This window comes from Cyprinodon tularosa, unplaced genomic scaffold (genome assembly GCF_016077235.1).
Source record: "Cyprinodon tularosa strain WSP-4 unplaced genomic scaffold, ASM1607723v1 ctg295, whole genome shotgun sequence".
NCBI lineage: Eukaryota > Metazoa > Chordata > Actinopteri > Cyprinodontiformes > Cyprinodontidae > Cyprinodon > Cyprinodon tularosa.
Window position 1 is genome coordinate 17,722 of NW_024039002.1, and position 20,673 is coordinate 38,394.

Genomic DNA, 20,673 nt, shown 5'->3' on the forward strand with positions numbered 1-20,673 from the left:
TGGGTTAAAATCTTTTTAGTGTCTGATGGTTGGCAGCTAAAATATGGAGTTAGATCCTACGGTTCTTCTTCAGCACCTCCAAATACTGCTGCGTTGCTCTGCTGAGGGGGTCCAGCTCTGCTGCGCCGGCCAAGCTTTGCTCAGTTCTTTCGATATGTTTTTATCCAACTCACTCTGCATCTTAGCCAGGTAGTCCTCCACCCTGCACTCTGTCACAGGACTGAAGGGAAAACCAAAGCTCCTGTTGAGGGACCCGAAGGTGGCCCCGGGGTCCGCTGGGGAAAGACCCACGGGGCTCGTTTGCAAGGAAAGACCTGCGGCACTCACTGAGCAGCTTGGAGCTTCTGAGAGCCGACTGTTGGTCCTGTCCAGTTTAGCAGCGAGGGACTTCCGCTGGCGCATCTCTTCATTGTAGAGCTGTCGGTAGCGCTCTAGTTCAGACTCTCTTTGGTTCAGACTCTCCAGCTGACCGCTGCGGGCCCGGCCCAGCTCCGCCTCCAGCTTCTGGATCCTCTGCTCCAGCTGGGTGCGCAGGTTGGCCTCGTTGGCAGCTTTAAGCTGGTCTAGTTGTTCTTGAGAAGCTGCCTGGGACTGGAGGAACAGGTTGATTTGCTCCTCTAGCTGGTTACGAAGAGACGTTTCCTTCTCCAGCTGTCCCTGCAGATTATCCACCTTTTCCTTCATCCATCCGAAGGTGTACAATTCTTTTTGAAGCTCAATGTTCCTCTTCATCTCCAGATCGAGGCGAGTGTCGGCGGCCTTCTTCTGCTCAGCCATTTTCTCGGCTTTCTTCTTTTCCATCTCCATCTGAGAGGTGAGCTCTCCTTTTTCTTTTTCCAACTCGGCAAGACGCAGGCTTAACTTAGAGCGGCTCTTCAGCTCCAGATCGAGGCGAGTGTCGGCGGCCTTCTTCTGCTCAGCCATTTTCTCGGCTTTCTTCTTTTCCATCTCCATCTGAGAGGTGAGCTCTCCTTTTTCTTTTTCCAACTCGGCCAGACGCTGGCTTAACTTAGAGCGGCTCTTCAGCTCCAGATCGAGGCGAGTGTCGGCAGCTTCCAGTCGGGCGTTCTCGATCTCCAGCCGTTGCACGGCGCCCTCCAGCTGTTTGACAGTCAGCTCGGCAGCAGCGGCGGCAGACAGCGCCTCCTGGAGTTTCTGAGCTGCACTGCTTAGTTCCTTCTCCCTGTCGCCCAGACTGCTCTTCAGGCTGTTGATCCGTCGCTTTGCCTGAACGTACTGATCCTCACTTTCATCAAGCTTTACTCTGAGTCGGTCGTTGTCTTTGAGGAGCCGCGCTTTCTTCTCCTCCAGGTCATTGCGATAGCGTGTGTTGACCTCCAGGGAGGCTTCGCTCATTGACAGCTTCTTCAGAGTGTCGGCTAGCTCCTGTTGTAGCTGCCTCATGCTGGTCTCTCGTTCATTTTTCTCTTCCTCTAACTTATAAATCTGATCACGAAGATCTGCAGCCTTGGCAGCCAACTCCTTGTTTCTGTCCTCCACCATCTGAACCCTCCCCTCGCCATCAGAGCGCAGCTTGGACAGGATGTCTGTGAAGCGCTCCTGGGCGTCTGTGACGGCACGCTCCTTTGCAGATCCCTTGTTTATGGCCTCCTCTAGTTGTTGCCGTAGCAGCATGGCCTCTCTCTGGGCTTGGGCTAGCCGTTTTTGCGTTGCTTCACGGCGTGCTGCTGCACGGCTGACCTGCTCCCTCTCTGCATGCAGAGCGTTTTCTAGTTCCTTGGTGCGAGTCGCCGCCTGCTCCTTCTCTCTCTGCAGGACGTCCAGCAGCAGACCTTTCTCCGTTAGCTGCAGAGTGACCTGATACACCTCGTTTTTCATGCTGTTTGCACGAGCTTCAGCTTTGTCCAGCTTCTGTGACAGGCTGTTTACTGCCTCACGCTGGGAGGCTAATTCACCATTGAGTCGGACTCTGATTCTCTGGTGTTCTTCTCTCTCCCAGATCAAAGTTTTCTCAGAGTCTGAATGAGCTGCCAGACGGAGCTCTGCCTCCTGCACGGCTCCGGCCAGGCGGCTGCGAGTCGACTCCACCTCTGCCTCCAGCGTCACACGGGCCTGCCGTTCGTTTTCCAGTCGGCTCGCCGTTTTTGCAAGTTCTGCCTTGAGGGCGGCCAGCTGGTTGTTGCAGGTGAAGACGGTCTGGGCTACGCTGTCGTTGCTGATTTTGAGGTCTCGCCGAGCGTCTTCCAGCTGCTCTTTCAGCGTCTCGTTCTCCTCCAGCAGATGGCTCTCTTTAAGCTCGCCATTCGCCTGCGATCGTTCTAGATCGGTCCTCAGCATGGACAGCTGCTCCTGCAGCGAAGCCGTCTGCTGGAGAAGCTCTCGTTCTCCGTCACTGGCTTCTGTGAGCTTAGACAAAGCCTCACTGCTGCTGCTGCTGATGATTCTCTTGTTCTTCACCTCTTGCTGCTTTTGGAGATGACTGTTCAGCAGATTTTCCTGCAGGGCCCATGTGCTGCGTTCCTGAGCCAGCAGCCTCTGAGTCTCGGCGTTCTCCTTTTCCAGCTGTTTGATGTTTCTGATCAGCGTTGTCAGATCCAGCTCCATGTTTCTTAGTGTCAGCTCCACTTTCTGCTTCACCTGAACGTCCATCTGTTGCTGCTCCTCCAACCTCCGCAGCTTATCCCTGGTAGCGTTGTACATCATGGTGGCATGATGACTGTTTTCCTGCTCTTGCTTCAGTTGAAATTTCAGGTTTGTGACTTGGGTCTGTAGTTCTAACTGGTTGCGCTCTAGCAGAGATTTTGCATCTTTAACTTCCTCCAGGGAGCCTTTTAGCGCCTCCCTTTCCATTTCCAGGTGGCACACCTTCTCTTCCAGATACCCATGGTGGCTTTTCACTTTTTCGATGGAGCGTTCATTCTCATGGAAAATGTTCTGCAGCTTTGTGATACTGGTTGAGTTAAAAGTGGATGAACTCAGCCTCTGCATGAGGAGGGATGCATGACGGTAGCCTGAGTTGGCCGAGTCCATGTCATCTGTGGATGTGTCCGAGGACTCGGTGAGCTCATCTAAAACGTCTCCTGTGTCTATGTCTTCAGGCTTCTTCATCTTCCTTTTCTGCTGTCTTCTAGTCAACAACCTTTTTTCATCGTCCGACACGTCACTTAAGAGTTTTAAGCTTTTATCTTTTCCCTGTTGGGTCACTTCTGTGTTTTTCGAATTAGATTGAGCTAGCATGAGGAGGGATGCATGACGGTAGCCTGAGTTGGCCGAGTTCATGTCATCTGTGGATGTGTCAGAGGACTCGGTGAGCTCATCTAAATCGTCTCCTGTGTCTATGTCTTCAGGCTTCTGCATCTTCCTTTTCAGCTGTCTTCTAGTCAACAACCTTTTTTCATCATCCGACACGTCACTTAAGAGATTTAAGCTTTTATCTTTTCCCTGTTGGGTCACTTCTGTGTTTTTCGAACTAGAATGAGCTAGCATGAGGGGGGATGCATGACAGTAGCCTGGGTTGGCCGAGTCCATGTCATCTGTGGATGTGTCCGAGGACTCGGTGGGCTCATCTAAATCGTCTCCTTTGTCCATGTCTTCAGGCTTCTGCATCTTCCTTTTCTGCTGTCTTCTAGTCAACAACCTTTTTTCATCATCCGACACGTCACTTAAGAGATTTAAGCTTTTATCTTTTCCCTGTTGGGTCACTTCTGTGTTTTTCGAACTAGAATGAGCTAGCATGAGGGGGGATGCATGACAGTAGCCTGAGTTGGCCGAGTCCATGTCATCTGTGGATGTGTCCGAGGACTCGGTGGGCTCATCTAAATCGTCTCCTGTGTCCATGTCTTCAGGCTTCTGCATCTTCCTTTTCTGCTGTCTTCTAGTCAACAACCTTTTTTCATCGTCCGACACGTCACTTAAGAGTTTTAAGCTTTTATCTTTTCCCTGTTGGGTCACTTCTGTGTTTTTCGAACTAGAATGAGCTAGCATGAGGAGGGATGCATGACGGTAGCCTGAGTTGGCCGAGTCCATGTCATCTGTGAATGTGTCCGAGGACTCGGTGAGCTCATCTAAATCGTCTCCTGTGTTCATGTCTTCAGGCTTCTGCATCTTCCTTTTCTGCTGTCTTCTAGTCAACAACCTTTTTTTATCCTTCGACACGTCACTTAAGAGTGTTAAGCTTTTATCTTTTCCCTGTTGGGTCACTTCTGTGTTTTTCGAACTAGAATGAGCTAGCATGAGGAGGGATGCATGACGGTAGCCTGAGTTGGCCGAGTTCATGTCATCTGTGGATGTGTCCGAGGACTCGGTGAGCTCATCTAAATCGTCTCCTGTGTTCATGTCTTCAGGCTTCTGCATCTTCCTTTTCTGCTGTCTTCTAGTCAACAACCTTTTTTTATCCTTCGACACGTCACTTAAGAGTGTTAAGCTTTTATCTTTTCCCTGTTGGGTCACTTCTGTGTTTTTCGAACTAGAATGAGCTAGTTTTTCTTCTTGAGTTGAGGAATCCATTGCTTGTATACAGGAAGGTAGTTTTACACAATGTACACACTTTATCCACAGGTTAAAAGATTAGAATAAAAGTAAACAGAGAAAAAGATTCTGAAAAGGGAAAACCTGTGTTGACTGTTCGCCGCCCTTTGTGAAATGTGTTTGAATACTGAGGTCTGTGATGTCACCGGTTTAGAACTGATGACATCACCTATGAAGCCACACCCATTTTTAGCCACACCCATTTTTAGATTGCCTTTTAAGTCCAGAATTCAAACTTGTCGGTTGCATTCTAATCAACAGTTTTTCTCTTTTTATTTTTCTGACTAGTCCCGCAGTTTTCAACTGATTTCAACAGTTTTGGTATCAAAATGTTCAGCTTGTTTGGGAGAAACCTGCTATGTCTTTTGGTAAAGATATTTTTTGTAGTTTTCGCGATATTCAGCTTTTTCTGAGTTTTATTTGTCCCATGGAAATGCATGTAGAATTCTTACATTTTCTTACATTCAGCTAAAACTTCATCATATTTGACCTTTAACTACTTCAGCATACTTTCAGCTAGAAACACCATTCAACTTTTAAAATATATCCGTATCTTTCTGTATTACTCTTTAACTCGACTTTTTGCTAACTTTTATAGTTTTGCTTCAGTGAAACTTTAAACTTTAAAAGAAAATTTAAAGATTTTCAGATTTATAATGGAAGTCTATGGACGGGATTCTTCAACTGCTAGAGTGCGTGCTCTAGCTTTTGAGATGTTCTGTTTTTTCCAAACAAATTATTCTCACTCCCTCATTTTTCACTCAATTGAAATAAATTTATACATCAAAACGTAGTTATTTTTGCCCGACAGTGTGGCCCAGACCACGAAGAAGTCCACACTTCCCCAATAGAAATCCAATGAGAGACTTTCCAAAAATCTCAGACAAAATCCAAAACAATACATATTTTCGTATCGCTCCCATTTGTTAACTATTTGATGTACTAACATGAAACTTGGTATAGAACATCTTCAGACCCTTCTAGCACTCACATTGAAGGATTTTTTTCAAAATCATTTATGGTTTAGCTGTTTAGCTGACTTGTTCGGGCATAGGAAAACGTTGATTCTGAGAAAAATCCTCATACTCAGAAAAAACAAATTTTTACATAATTACTGTGGCCAAATAGTTTTTAGTAGAAACATAAAAGTTGGCACAGTCGAAGCCGAAGGATGGCTGAAAGATTTTTGAAAGATTTTTTTTGAATACCTTTTACGGATTTGGCTCACCGCTCATTTGTTCAGAGGGGAAGTTTTGCTTTTGAGAGCGCTGCTCTACCATGAAGCTGCATGTTATTTAATTAGACCAGCAGGAGTGACAAACCTTCTTATTTCTCCTTCCCATTAAGGTTGTGAATGAGCTACAGCCTTGAAAGTTACCCCAATCGGAGATAAAGGATAGCTGTCGCTCAGACTGAAAGAATTTTTTAGATATCATTTACGGTTTGTCTTCAGCACTCGTTTGTTCGGAGTTGATTTTCCCATTCAAAAAAGCCTGAGAGGAACAGAACGATACTGCTGCGCGTTTCTCTCTGTCACTGACAGTCTCGTTAAGCGTTGTCAAGGTAACCGAGCTTCAAAAGGATTTTACCTCTGTCACTTTAAACAGCACATTTTAATCTAATAGAGGGAGACAACACTGATTTAACATTTGGAAATGGATACAATATGACTACTGGCCATGACCCTTCCCTTCACACGCAACCCTGATAGACTTTCAAAATAATACTCCGGGGACCCTACAAAATAAAAGCCCCTACATTAAACTCATTTTTTTTTTTTCCCAGCATATGGCTCAACATTATGACCCAAACTCAACCACTTTTTTAAAATTAGACTCTAGGGGGGGTTTTCAAAACACACCCCACAGCAAATTTCAAAATAAAAGCCTCCCATTGCCACTTCATCTACTGCCCTAATAACAGGGGAAAAGAGTGATTTAACGATTGGAAACGACTGGGTCTGACCCTTTTCTCAACACACAACCCTACTAGACATTCAAAATAAGACTCCAGTGACCCTACACAATAAAAGCCTCTATATTATACTCGTGCATTAATTGATGCAAATGGCTCAGCATTATGACCCAAACTCTACCAGCTTGTTTCTATTAGACTCTAGGGATCTTTTCAAAACATACCCCAGAGCGAATTTCACAATGAAAGTCTCCCATTTACGCTCTAATACAGCATCTATTCACCCGATAACATGGAAAACCAGTGATTTCATATTTAGAAATGGATTCTATATCACTGCTGGGCATGACCCTTCCCTTGACACACATCCATGATAGACTTTCGAAATAAGACTAACGGGACTCTATAAAATAAAAGCCTCTTCCTTACACACACTCATTCATTGTGCCGTATGGCTCGTAGCTATGACCCAAACTCAACCAATTTCTTCAAATTACACTACCAAGGCCTGTTGACCACACACCTCAGTGCATATTTCTTAATCAGGTTCTAAGATTTACACTGTAATAAAGCATCTGCTAACCTCGTAACATGCAGCCTAAGCCTTCCAACGGTTCTTTCATCACCACAGCGGCTCGTAACATGCAGGTTAGTTTTTTGATAAATTCAGCTCCTTAAGTGGTATTAGCTCTCTTTCTATAAGCTTCTCTCTCTATCCTTCCTCTGCTTCTCGTGGTCAGTCTTGCACATAGGTTTGTAGATTTTCAATCCTGTAAGCATGACACTGTTTTTTTTATGCTGATCAACCGACACATTTTAAATGATTTCAAATTGTTTTGCCAAGTCTTGACATTTCCACATATGATTTCAAAATTTTGATACTTATTCAATACCATCTTCCTCAACATTTAACTTCCCACCCTTAAAACTACAAATTTTTCCTTCAACCAGATAAGATTCAAGTTTTTCTTTGTAATTTCTTTTCTGATTCAGCTAATTTAATACTTTTCAGCCTATGCTGTGAACTTTGGCTTCATTCTGCTCTCTTTCTGGACAGGAATTAAGCTTTTCTGTTTGCTGCTAATTCATAACACGCCTGACATGTTTCTGGGCTGTAGGTTAACCCCCTTCAAAATGTCTTTATACATTTTTCTAGAAACTTGGGAGACATTATATTAAGACCCTTCTAGCGTCCATATTCAAGACATTTTTTGATATCATGTATGGTTTGGCTGTGCAGCTTTTTAGATGAGTTTGTTTCTGCCATTTTACTGCCAAATGATTCTACCCTACAAAATCTTATGATTAAATTGTTTTCTGCAGTTTGAAGTTTCTGATGACTTCCTACACATTTTCATATGTTCTGCAGGTAATTTCAGCTTTTTTCATTCAGCAAAAGCATTCCCACTTGCTGTTTCTCCGAAACAGCTTTTTCTAGTACCAACTGTCATTGTCATATGACTTTTGATTTTTGTGATTTTTTTTTTTTTTTTTTTTTTTACGGTGTCCTGTCTGGCAATGTGACAATAAGAATAACTGTCTAGATGCCATAAATAGCCCAACAGATTTTACTATCTCAAGCGTAGCAGTATGACAATTGCCATATTGCTCCACTTGTTTCATGCATATAAATTGCTTTATTATAATTATGCAGGGAGTTTTACAGTTTATATGGACACTGCAATGTAAATAGAGCAGAAAAACAGAAGAAGAAAAAGGAAAAAAGAAAAAGAGAAAAGATGAAAGAGGAGATAGAAAGGAGACAATGACAAAACATTTCAGTCTGCTTCTTCATCTGCAATGAGATGTAAAAAGAACAGCACAACCGAAAGACATGGTACGAGACATACAATAAAATAACACATTTATACTATTGCTGAAGTAGTATTATTTAGTCTGACATGTACTCTATGTTACCTGAAGATATGAATGTGGGCTTTCTGTATGGAAGTGAATCTCTGAGTACCTGGAAAAAAGCACCTGTAGCTGTTTGTGAGAGTGCACTTGTGCATGTAAAGTTTATCCATAGAGAAAATGCTCAATAGTAGTTATTGAGAGCCGAAGAGTCGCCCCCCCCACCCCCCCCCCCCCCCCCCCCCCCCCCCAGAGTACTGAGTCCAGCGCCGGGAGACCCAAAGCCCCAGATGCCCAAAGGGACCCCAAGAGCGAAGGCACCAAGGAGGGGCCTGCCCCGGGAAATCAGACCCCCACCAAGGGAGGAGGAGAGACAGCCCTGAGGAAGTCCCCCAGCCACCGCAATGTCGGTGCCGCAAGGACGAGTCCGCAGCCAGCCACCCTGAAGTGAATCCGGCCCTGGGCCCCTGGGATCCGAGGCCCCAGGGGCGCCCGACCCCTGGTCAGGAGCCCCAGCCAGGCCCCGGCCGGCCGGGCCCCGCGGAGAGGCTGCCAGGAATGAGCCAGAGCCCACACGGGCATCCACTCCCAAACCCTGAGCTCCACCAGTGCACCGGCGAGCTGCGACGCCAGCCAGCTGAGGCAGAGCAGAGACTTGAGATGTGTTTAGGAGAGGGGGCAGTTCAGACCCCAACCTGGAAGAAAAAAAAAAACTCAGTCTCAATCACGCCTTCCCACCCTAGTGCCCCCACTGGCACCACACAAATAAAAAAAAAAGGCAGACACACATTCACACATAACACTAGCATCCAATAATACCAGGACCAAAGACCCGGCGGCAACGGTGGTTGGTCCCGGGATTATCGGATGACCCAATAAGTGAACCTGAAATCCGGATGGGCGGGAGGGGAGCCGCGACAGCGCCACACCAACCTATGTCATTCCTGCTTCAAGCCCGGCCCCCCACCCCGGACCAGACCACCCCCAGTAAAAGCCTCCCCGGGATCGGGGCCCACCCATCCCACGCAGACCATCCAACCAGTACCCCGCCCCCCCACAAAATACTTCAACCACCAACTAAAAGCCCCTCCATCTAACCTTCTTTGGTTGGAAGGAGGGGCCCGCAGCCACCACAGACCAGGCGGCTCGCTCTTCGGCTCGCCACAGGGCCGACACCACCACTCCCCCCCATCCTGTCCATCCACAAAAAAGGCATCCCCCGCCCCCCCCCTCCAGAGATGTGATCCCACCACTACATTAACACTCATACCACACAAGCGACAGAAGACACCCAGGCCGAGATCATTCCCACTCCCCCTCCCTCCCCTTCCCCCACTAGCAAAGTGCAAACCCCTCAAGGGGTAAGCATCTGCCATAGGTGTTAATGTCCATGCCCCCCCCCAGCCCAACAGGCACCCCAGCACACCAGAGGCCGCACTCCTCACAGAACCCGAACCCCCGAGGCCCCACTGGGGCCCCCGCCCGAGGGCCACGCGCCCCAGGAATCCCAGACCCACCCAGCAGCAGCGCAGCTACCAGGCCGGTAGCCCACGTCCGCCACCATGGAACCCCCCCCAAGAGCACCGCATGCGGCTGCTGTAGGACCCCCCGAGGCGTCCCAGGCCCTGCCCCGATGGGGGCAACAGACCCCAGGGCTAGACCCGCCATGCCAGGCACCCCACTCAGAGCACCCACCTGAGCCTACAGGAACCAAGGACCCCCGAACCAGCCCCCGCGACCCGTAGGACGCACCCCACAGCCCCCCACTATACTAAGTGATGGAGTCGATCAAGGGAGCCCAGAGAGATCGGTCTGATGGGGATGCAGATGCTGTCTCAAGATTAGATTATATGATTATATGATCCAACAACATATCTCTGTACTGATTGATGCTGAGTTTATCCTTACTTTTCCAATTCATGAGGATAGTTTTCTTTGTGATACATAACGCAGTGAAAGCCATGCAAACTGATTTTTTTTCCAGAGAGCTTCCTTCAAAGTAACCCAGTAAGCAAACTGAAGGGGAAAGTGAGATTTTACAACCCAGGCACAGTGATAGGTCCTTACATACCTGTACCCAGAACCTCTGAACCGGCGTGCATAACCATAACGCGCAAATATAATTATCAGGATGATTGCCTGTGCACTGTCGACAGATGTTCGATTGCGCAAAACCCATCTTGAATAATCTTTGACCTGTATAGTGCACTCTGTGGAGGATTTTGTATTGGATTAATTGTAAATTGGGGTTTCTAGTCATGTTAAAAGTTCTTAGACTTATCTGAGCCCAAATGCTTTGTTCAAAGCTGACTGATAAATCCTCCTCCCATTTAATAATAGGAAGAGATATTGTAATATCCAGTTTAGTCAGTGTCTTGTATAATTTAGACAGTAGTTTGGGGGGTTTTAACTCTAGGAGCTCTGATATATTAGTTGGAATTTGTAAACCTCCATCAATATGCTTAAAATTTTTCTAATTATAGCTTTAATTTGCTCATATTCTAAGAATTTATTTTTAATGCCATATTGCAAATTTAATCTAGCAAATGTGATAAACTCTGTACCTTCAAATAAATGATCTAGATATGTAATACGTTTATTCTTTCAGTACGGAAAATTTATCACATTATTGTTTTGTAGAATGTTAGGGTTATTCCAGATGGGTGTACGACTGCACGGGATAAGTGATGACTTCGTTATTTTTAGAAATTCCCACCATGCTGTCAGGGAAGAGCTGATGTTAATATTTTTAAAACATGAGTGCCGTTTGATATTAGAGCTAATAAACGGCAAATCTGAAATTATGATATTACAGCATATTTCCTGTTCTGTTTTTATCCAGGGCTCATCTACGGGATTATGTTTTATCCATTTAGAGATGTATTGTAGTTTATTTGCTAAGTAGTAGTTTTGGAAGTTAGGTAAATCTAATCCCCCTCTGTCTTTAGTTTTCTGTAGTGTTTTTAAGCCGATACGAGGGGGTTTATCCTTCCAAAGAAATTTAGAGATGGAAGAATCTAGAGATTTAAACCATTCGGGTGATGGTTTATTGGGGATTATTGAAAATAAGTAGTTAATTCTAGGTAAGACCATCATTTTAATTGAGGCTACCCTACCTATAAGGGAGATCGAAAACGATTTTCATCTTTCTAGGTCCTCTTCTATTTTTTTTAAAAGAGGGATGTGGTTGAGTTTTGGTAACTCAGCTAATTTAGATGACACAGTAATTCCCAAATATTTGATAGTTCCTAATTGCAATTGTAGACCTGTGGGACTCTGTAGAGAGCAATTAATTGGTAGTATTATAGATTTAGACCAATTTATAGGCAAGTATTTTAGTGCTGGAGATAAAGTAATACATCATATGCGTAAAGACTAATTTTATGTTCTATTTTCATGCCTTTTATGGCTTTAACCACATTAGTTTGTCTGATTGTAGCAGCTAGAGGCTCAATGAAAATGGCAAAATCTGAGGTGGAGAGCGGGCATCCCTGCCTGGTGCCCCTATGGAGACAAAAGCTGGAAGATGTTTGATTATTTGTCCTGACACAGGCTGTTGGGCAGCTGTATAATATTTTTAATCAATTTATAAAGGAAGTGCCAAAACCAAATTTATGTAGAGTAGCAAATAAAAATTTCCAGTTTACTCTCTCAAATGCTTTTTCTGCATCTAAAGCCAATGTATAGGATTTAAGATTTTTGCTGTAGGAATAATCTATTAAATTCAGCAGTCTGTGTGTGTTAGCAGCTGACTGCCTTCCTTTAATGAAACCAGTTTGATCTGGGTGGATTATCAGAGGAGTTACTTTATCTAATCGTTTTGCTAAAGCTTTGCATGTTATTTCAATATTCACATTAATCAAGGATATGGGAAGATAACTGGTCAGAAACATAGGATCTTTGCCTGGCTTAAGCAGGAGACTGATGGTGGCAGAATTCATATTAACTGGAAATTTGCCATTATCTTGAGTTTCCTGCAGCATTCTGTGGAACGTTTGGGCCAGAATGTTCCAGAACTCTTTATAGAACTCAGTAGGGAACCCATCTGGACCTGGTGCTTTATTATTTGGCATGCTTTTTAATGCTTCCTGAACTTCAGCTGTGGACAGCGGTGAGTCCAGGGTCACCCTTTGACTCTCTGATAATTTAGGAAGAGTTATTTTATCCAGAAATCGCTTGATATCATTATCTGATGGATTTACCTGTGATGTGTATAAAGATTTATAGAAATCTTGAAAGGCATTGTTAATTCCCTCCGGATCCTGTAATATATTACAAATTGAGTATGTAACTGCAAATACAGTAGTTTTTTCTTTATTTATTTTTAGCTGATTAGCTAAGAAACTTCCTGACTTATTGCTATGTTCAAAGTTATCAATTCGGAGGCTTTGAATTAAAAAAATTATTTTGTTTTTCAATATATTCGTTTAGCTCTAGTTTTATTTTACGGATTTCGCCTAATTTTTCCGCATCTAGCGAGCTTTCTAGTAACTTAACTTTTTCCTCTAATTCCTGGATTTTTTTTTTTGTTCCAACTTTTTTTATGAGATGAGAATTAAATAATTTCTCTTCTCAACACTACTTTCCCTGCTTCCCAAAGTATAGATGCTGATGTTCCTGGTAAATCATTGCACTCCAAGTATGATGCCCACTCTTCCTTGAAAAATTTGAGAAACTCTATCTTTAAGCAGTGATTTACTAATTTCCAGCTCTTGTTTTGTGGGGCTATTTTTTTATTTATTAGGGTTAAAGTAACAGGAGCATGATCACTGACAGCAATAGGATGGATTACAGCATCTGAGACATCAGACAGCAGCGAGCTGCTGATTAGGAAATAGTCCAAACGAGAGTAGGAATGATGGACATTAGAAAAGAAAGTGTATTCCGTACTGTTAGGATGATGAGTTCGCCATACATTGCAAAGGCCAAAATCACTCATGTATTGTTTGACTACGTTTAATGATTGCCAACTGCGCTGAGTCCCTGTTGTATTCAACCTGTCCATTTCTCCATTTAGACCAAAGTTGAGGTCACCCCCAATAATTAGAGAACAGTCCCCGTGCTTTGAAAGAGCATGAAAAAGTTTGTGGAAGAATGAGGGGTCGTCAACATTTGGACCATATATGCTGACAATACATAACTTTTGGTTATGAATAGATATTTTAATTATGATGAATCTGCCTTCAGGATCAACAATTTTGTCTAATAAAGTAAAACTGAGGTTTTTGTGGATTAAAATTGCTACTCCTCTCTGTCTAGAGTTATAGCAGGCTGCAAACACATCAGGGAACTCAGGGGAGTTAAGATCACTTACAGTTGTCGCTGATTTATGGGTTTCTTACAATAAGACAACATCTGCATTTAATCTTTTAAGCTGATTAAAAATCTTAAGCTGTTTCTCTCTGGTGCCAGCTCCATGCAAATTCCATGTCACAAACCTTACATTCACCATAGTTGTGAGTGAGAAGATGAAAATTACATGCCTCTGAATAATTAGTTTATACCTAGACCCAGGTAGCATCAAACCGTGTGCTTGTGATTGTGTGGACCACAGGGAAGAAGCAGAGGAATAAGATAAAGGAAGACAGAAAATTAAGAGAGTGCAATGAGTAAGAAAAGGTGAAAGAAGAAGAACCCCAGCCCATGCATTCTGTACCCAGCTGTAACTAGCAGTCATACCGTGCAAACGTGCTCTAGAGCTGTGCTTTTATTTCATTTATCTCCATGAAATGTTCTGTTCACTTTAATCAGGTGTCACATGCTTTAAATCCATCTGTTGTGCATCTAATAAAGCCAAGGAGTCATCTTCTGATCCCTGAACAACTGCCCATTAATACAAAGTTTGTCAACTTTTACTGGAGCTCTGACGCCTTCACTAATATATTTCTTCCTGATTGGGAATAAGACTCGCCTGCGATCCAATATTTCCTTTAGATTCTGGTCATTAACACTGAAATCTGTTCCTCTGCGCTCTCTGCCCTGACTCCTGACCTGCTCTTTTTGCTTGTAATGCTCAAACTTATCTACAATTAGTCTAGGACGGGATTTATCAGGCTTCTTACCTCCGAGCCGGTGAACGAGATGGAAGGTAATGTTTTTTAACTGTTCCGCCGGGATTTTTAGCTTCTTCTGGAGGAACCCACGAACTGTCACCTCAGGGTCTTTTTCTTGCTGCTCAGCGATTCCTGCGAAGACGAGATTGTCTCTCATGCTCCGCGACTGAATGTCCAGAATGGATTCCTTGATCTTTTTATTTTCGGCGGACAGCTGGATCATCCCCTCGGTGAGTTTGGTGACTTCCCCCTTCAGTGCTACGTTTTCAGCAGTGACGGAGGCCAGCTGAGCTTGGCTGAATTCCAACGACTCTCTCAGAGCTTGAAACTCCTTATGCAGGACTTCTACCAGGGCGAGGCGGGCGTCCAAGCTGGTTAGCTTTTTGTCGATGGTTTCCAGGATGTCGCTGTAGCTCCTGTCTGGAGACAAAGTAGAGGTAGAAGCAGCACTGGTTGAACTAGACCGACATCGTTTCGTAGAAGGTGTGTTTGTGGATGCGGGATTCCTTGGCTTCCCCATTACAATGTTGTCAAAACACTTGTCCAGGTAGCTCTCCAGGTCTCATCTTCCAGTTTGTTCCCTCGGAAATACGGTACAATTGTCAAAGTTTAAGACTGCTTTGTTTTATTTACATTTCTTGGCTTACTTACCTGAGTGGAATTGTTTGTTTTTGAATTACCAGTATGTCGCCATATTACTTACGCACACAGCTCTCGCAAGATCTCAGCTGCACATCCTGTTGTTCTCCTCACAGCTCAGAAAACCCCTCACTGCAAAGTGTTTTACCTCTCAGCTATTTGCTAATTTCGGTTGAAACGGTAGGCATTTCAGCATCACATGATTTATGACTTTCAAGAAAACACCGTAGGTATTGATATTGTAAGGTACGTTGTTAGATGTAAAATCTGCAAAAATATTTGCAAATAGCTGGTGAATGTTTTCAGTCATCCAGGCCCAGTGTTGTTTTTGACAACCATCTTAGATTTAGTCTTAGTCCTAATCTTCAGAACGAAAACTATTATTAGTTTTAGTCGCATTTTAGTCATTACAATATTTGAAAATTATATAAATTTTTATATAAATATGTAAAAAGTTATCCTTTACAATTTGGAATGACAACCAGATTATTTACCAGACTGACAGCTCTAGCCTACAGTAGATACTACATTAGCTGGGAATAGAATGCTGCCATTTAGTTCATCATTGCTGTTGGCAGAAAACATTGATTTATAGAATTTAAATAATGTTTTATGAATTAATGGCCTACTCTAAAAAAAAAAAAAATGTCTCACAAATGTTGTGAAAATAGTAGATCTAGATCAACACATCCTATTGGTTAAAATAGCAGACAGACAAGCTAACAAAATGTACAATAAAGGAATGGTTTTAGACATGCAAGGTTTCCATCCCAAAGCAAACACTTCCTGATCTATTATGAATTATGCATTACACACAGATCAATAAAATCTTCATTGCTCAAAAAATGCAAAGAAAAAAAAACATTCTCCTTTCTACTTTGGCAATTTTGGCTTTATTTCTGAAAATTTGCCCCTTAGTTACAGCTATTCAGGGGCAAGGCGAACCTCGGGATCCACAGGGCAGCAAAAGGTCACAATCAGGAAATACAGAACAGACTTCACAAAGCTAGAGTTAAGTCTCACCAAAACGCTCAAATAACCTGGCACTGATGAAAGGCAAGCACACAACATAAATAGCAGAGGAACCAGGTGGAAAGCATCTGCGTTAGCCGCAGAACCAATTAGACAGGGGAGCAACAAGCAAAGGAAAAAACCGAACCATCAGCGGCAAGATCATGACACTTCTGAGTTGGAAGAAATAAAGTATTGATAGTAAAGGGATTTTTTACGCTTGGCAGAGGACGATCAGCCACATAATTTATTAAGCAGCGATAGAGGAGCCATAGTGCTCAGAGCGAACCATTACAGTGGAGCGTGAAGCACAGACTCTGGACTGCCGGACCATTATTTTCTCAGACTCTGTCACTGCTGCTAGGATCCATCTGTGCTCCTGCAGAATGTGTAGCGCTGCACTAGTGCTAATTTTACCATCCATTTTTAAATTTAGTTTCAGTTTTAGTCCAGTTTCAGCATCGCTTGTTAGTTTTTATCACATTTAGTCGACATCATCCTATTTTTATTTTGTCTAATTTTAGTCGACTATAAGTCGAGCATTTTAGTCTTTATTTTAGTCCAAGAAAACATAATTTTATTTGTTTAGTTTTAGTCAACAAAAACTGTCAACATTTTAGTCTAGTTTTAGTCAGGACATCATTTTAACCTTTTTTGTCAGCAGATAATATTTAACATTTACTAAAATGATTTCACATTTCAACATTTTATCTAATCTTTTTGATAAAAAACATAATTTTAACCCTTTCATGCATGAATTACGATAGTATATGTTATGATTTTTTTACCAAGTGTTTTTATTACTCTTTATGAATGAAAAAAACATTTTCATAAATTTTTTTTAAAAATATACTTTCTTTAGGGAGTTGGTAACATGTCCACTTGGGTGGACAATGCGCATTTGTGCAACTGATATAACCTTGTTTTGTTTTGTTTTAAAGAAAACTATTGTTACTTGATGGCCCCATATTTTTTTTACCTGCAAGGATCGCCTAGAATAGAAGGAATGAGCAGATATTCCTCTCCCTCACAACCCATGTGCTCCTCTGTCAGCCATTTTGTTTTTTTTGAGGAAAAAAAAGTCACTTGCAAAGGCTGAGGAGTAGGTGGCAGTTTGACAAGTGGCAGGATGATACATTAGCGTCCACTGTAGTAACATATGTGCAAATGTGACATTAAAACATGTTCATTTAAGAGAAAACAACCATTTAATAACTGTCCACTGTAGTGACCACTATGCATGAAAGGGTTAAGGAACACATGCAGACATGGAAGGTGTTCTGACAATATTTGCATATTTATTTTGAACATTGTTAAGGTTCAAAGACACAAACACAAATGCTTGCATTAAAACAAATAAAAAACACCTGACAAAGGAAACAGATAAATAAAATAAAGTGTCTTATGAACTTAACACAAGTGCTGGCTGTTTAAAGCTAGTTCACATAGAATAATAAAATAAACAGATTTGAGGTCAATGTTGTGGGAAAAAAAACTCCAACTGATACAACAAAATTGCTTTCCTACAAGCTAGTTCACATGGTATATAAACCATAAGGTTTAGCTTGCTAGTCCTGAGAGTCAGCTTTGTATTTGGTGTGGGCAATAAAGGAAGCTTGTATAGCTGGCCTGTCATTGTTTCTGGGTGGCTGGTAGGTTGTTGTTGGTGGTGTATCTTCAATCTGGAACAGAAATTAATAAAATGTCAGGATAGATGCACAGCATAACAGGAATTCCAAGTGTATAAGTAGCATATAGGTCTGTTTTTTCCTTAACAAAAACTAAGTCTCTGTAAAAACTACATTTGACAATCCATTTCAAACTCATACAAACAACCTAACTATCATTTTATGCAGGAATAAATTGCAGACATTTTTATGTATGCATGCATTTTGGTTGTATTAATATTGATGCCAATTCAAATCAAATGTCCTTGTTATAGTAATGTGCAGATAAACAGAGCAGCATTTATGTCACCAAATAAAGACATTGGGAGTTTGCATCCCAATCCCTGCAGTGTTTCCCCTAGCAATGGCTATTTTGTGTATGAAAATCTGGGTAAAAGTTGTTCTGAATTATGTGAGGCGTATTATTTTTATTTTGTCTTATCCTGATAAATAGTTTCAGTTGGTTTTAGCATTTAGCATACATGTGTAGCTGCCGAGGTGTTTTGTGTTAACTATAGTTCACTTGCAGCTCCTAGATTACATAAAGCGTCTGTCTGCTTTAATCAAACTTGCAATTTAACTGAAACTATAGTTGCCCGGCCAGTATAACATATCTAAGTTAGCACAAATTTAACTTCACATACAATTCTATCAACAAGTGGCTACGGTCGCTACGTGCTACGAAGCTAGCGTAACGTAGCCAGCTTGGATACTAAATGCTATGAAAGTTAGCCAACATTAGTAAGTTTATCATTGGGACATTATAGCCGTTGATTTAATGTTACATTACAAACAACCACCACCAAATATTTCTGTTAACTTACCGTAATGTCTTTCTGGTGAACTGCGACGGTTCTCTTCAGGTTTGTTGTGTTTTGTCCAGATACCATGTGGCCACATTCCTTCCCTTCGACTAAAATCAAGCATTTGGTTTTGTTCTCCACTTCAATGAAGCGAAAATGTGTCCATATATCACATCTCCTCTTTCTCCCGAGCCCCGTGCAAAGCATGTTTTACTTTTAACCTGTCGCCGCCTCACCTTGAATCCAGCTCCAGTCTGCTCCATGTGTTGTGTAGGCTACTCTGTGCCGCCCGCTCCAGGTTTGAAAGTGGGTGTGTGGCGGAAGAGCTGACGAGGAGGAGGCGGAGACAGGATTCGACATAACCATATCATATAATAATATGTAATTTTCGTCTCGTCTTTGTTTGTGAACTAAAATGTCCATAGATTTTAGCCTAGTCTTTATTTACCGAACTGGATTTTCGTCTCGTCTTTATTAGTCTACGAAAATTATTTCTGATTTACTCCCAGTTATTGTTTATTATTAGGGATCTTAGTCTCGTCTCGTCTAGTTTTAGTTCAGTGAAAAATGTGCGTTGATGAAAATATTTGTTTAGTTTTCGTTAATGAAATTAACACTACGCTGCACGGCAGTTGGGGGGGCAGGATTAATGAAGACACAGCAGCACGGCTTATATTGCTTAGCTGATTACAGCACGATGATGCAGTATAAACATCTCACCGATGACCTCCTACTTTTTTATTTAGTCTCGTCTCGTTGACTAAAACTGAAACCTATGACTAGTCATGTTTTACTCATCAAATATCCATGTTTAGCTTGTCAGTTTTTCTTTAATGTTATGAAAAAAAAAGAGCATCAATGAAATGATTTCGTCATCTTCATTGTTGACGAAAACAACACTGTCCAGGTCACTGTCATTTCAACAAAAGTTAAAAACAACCCACTGGACATTGTTTTCCAAGTTTGAAGACGTTTTGCTTCCCATCCCTTTCTCATTTCAAAATAAGCTTTCTGGATGGGAAGCAAAATGTCTTCAGACTTGGAAAACAAAGTTCAGTGGTTTGTTTTTTACTTTTTGGGAATATTTGTAAATTGTTAGATAAACATTTAAAGAAATACACTATATTGCCAAAAGTATTTGCTCACCCATCCAAATTATTGGAATCAGGTGTTCCAATCACTTCCATGGCCACAGGTGTATAAATTCAAGCACCTAGGCATGCAGACTGTTTTTACAAACATTTGTGAAAGAATGGGTCGCTCTCAGGAGCTCAGTGAATTCCAGCGTGGAACTGTGATAGGATGCCACCTGTGCAACAAATCCAGTCGTGAAATTTCCTCGCTCCTAAATATTCCACAGTCAACTGTCAGCTGTATTATAAGAAAATGGAAGTGTTTGGGAACGACAGCAACTCAGCCACGAAGTGGTAGGCCACGTAAACTGACGGAGCGGGGTCAGCGGATGCTGACGCGCATAGTGCGAAGAGGTCGCCAACTTTCTGCAGAGTCAATCACTACAGACCTCCAAACTTCATGTGGCCTTCAGATTAGCTCAAGAACAGTGCGCAGAGAGCTTCATGGAATGGGTTTCCATGGGCGAGCAGCTGCATCCAAGCCATACATCACCAAGTGCAATGCAAAGCGTCGGATGCGGTGGTGTAAAGCACGCCGCCACTGGACTCTAGAGCAGTGGAGACGCGTTCTCTGGAGTGACGAATCGCGCTTCTCCATCTGGCAATCTGATGGACGGGTCTGGGTTTGGCGGTTGCCAGGAGAACGGTACTTGTCTGACTGCATTGTGCCAAGTGTAAAGTTTGGTGGAGGGGGGATTATGGTGTGGGGTTGTTTTTCAGGAGCTGGGCTTGGCCCCTTAGTTCCAGTGAAAGGAACTCTGAATGCTTCAGCATACCAAGACATTTTGGACAATTCCATGCTCCCAACTTTGTGGGAACAGTTTGGAGCTGGCCCCTTCCTCTTCCAACATGACTGTGCACCAGTGCACAAAGCAAGGTCCATAAAGACATGGATGACAGAGTCTGGTGTGGATGAACTTGACTGGCCTGCACAGAGTCCTGACCTCAACCCGATAGAACACCTTTGGGATGAATTAGAGCGGAGACTGAGAGCCAGGCCTTCTCGTCCAACATCAGTGTGCGACCTCACAAATGCGCTTCTGGAAGAATGGTCAAAAATTCCCATAAACACACTCCTAAACCTTGTGGACAGCCTTCCCAGAAGAGTTGA

General features: G+C 42.8%; 1 protein-coding gene across 2 annotated transcripts in view; it reads left to right on the forward strand.

Annotated features, from left to right (window-relative positions):
• The window catches only part of rnf103 (ring finger protein 103), a 54,111-nt gene that overhangs the window by 8,534 nt on the left and 24,904 nt on the right, over positions 1-20,673 (forward strand). The window contains exon 1 of one of the 2 annotated variants that reach the window (XM_038291159.1): positions 4,177-4,264. The exons of the other annotated variant lie outside the window; for it this stretch is intronic. The gene's annotated coding sequence lies outside the window, so the exon portion shown is untranslated. Of the gene's footprint in view, positions 1-4,176; positions 4,265-20,673 lie in introns of those variants that run through there. 2 annotated transcript variants of the gene reach the window in all.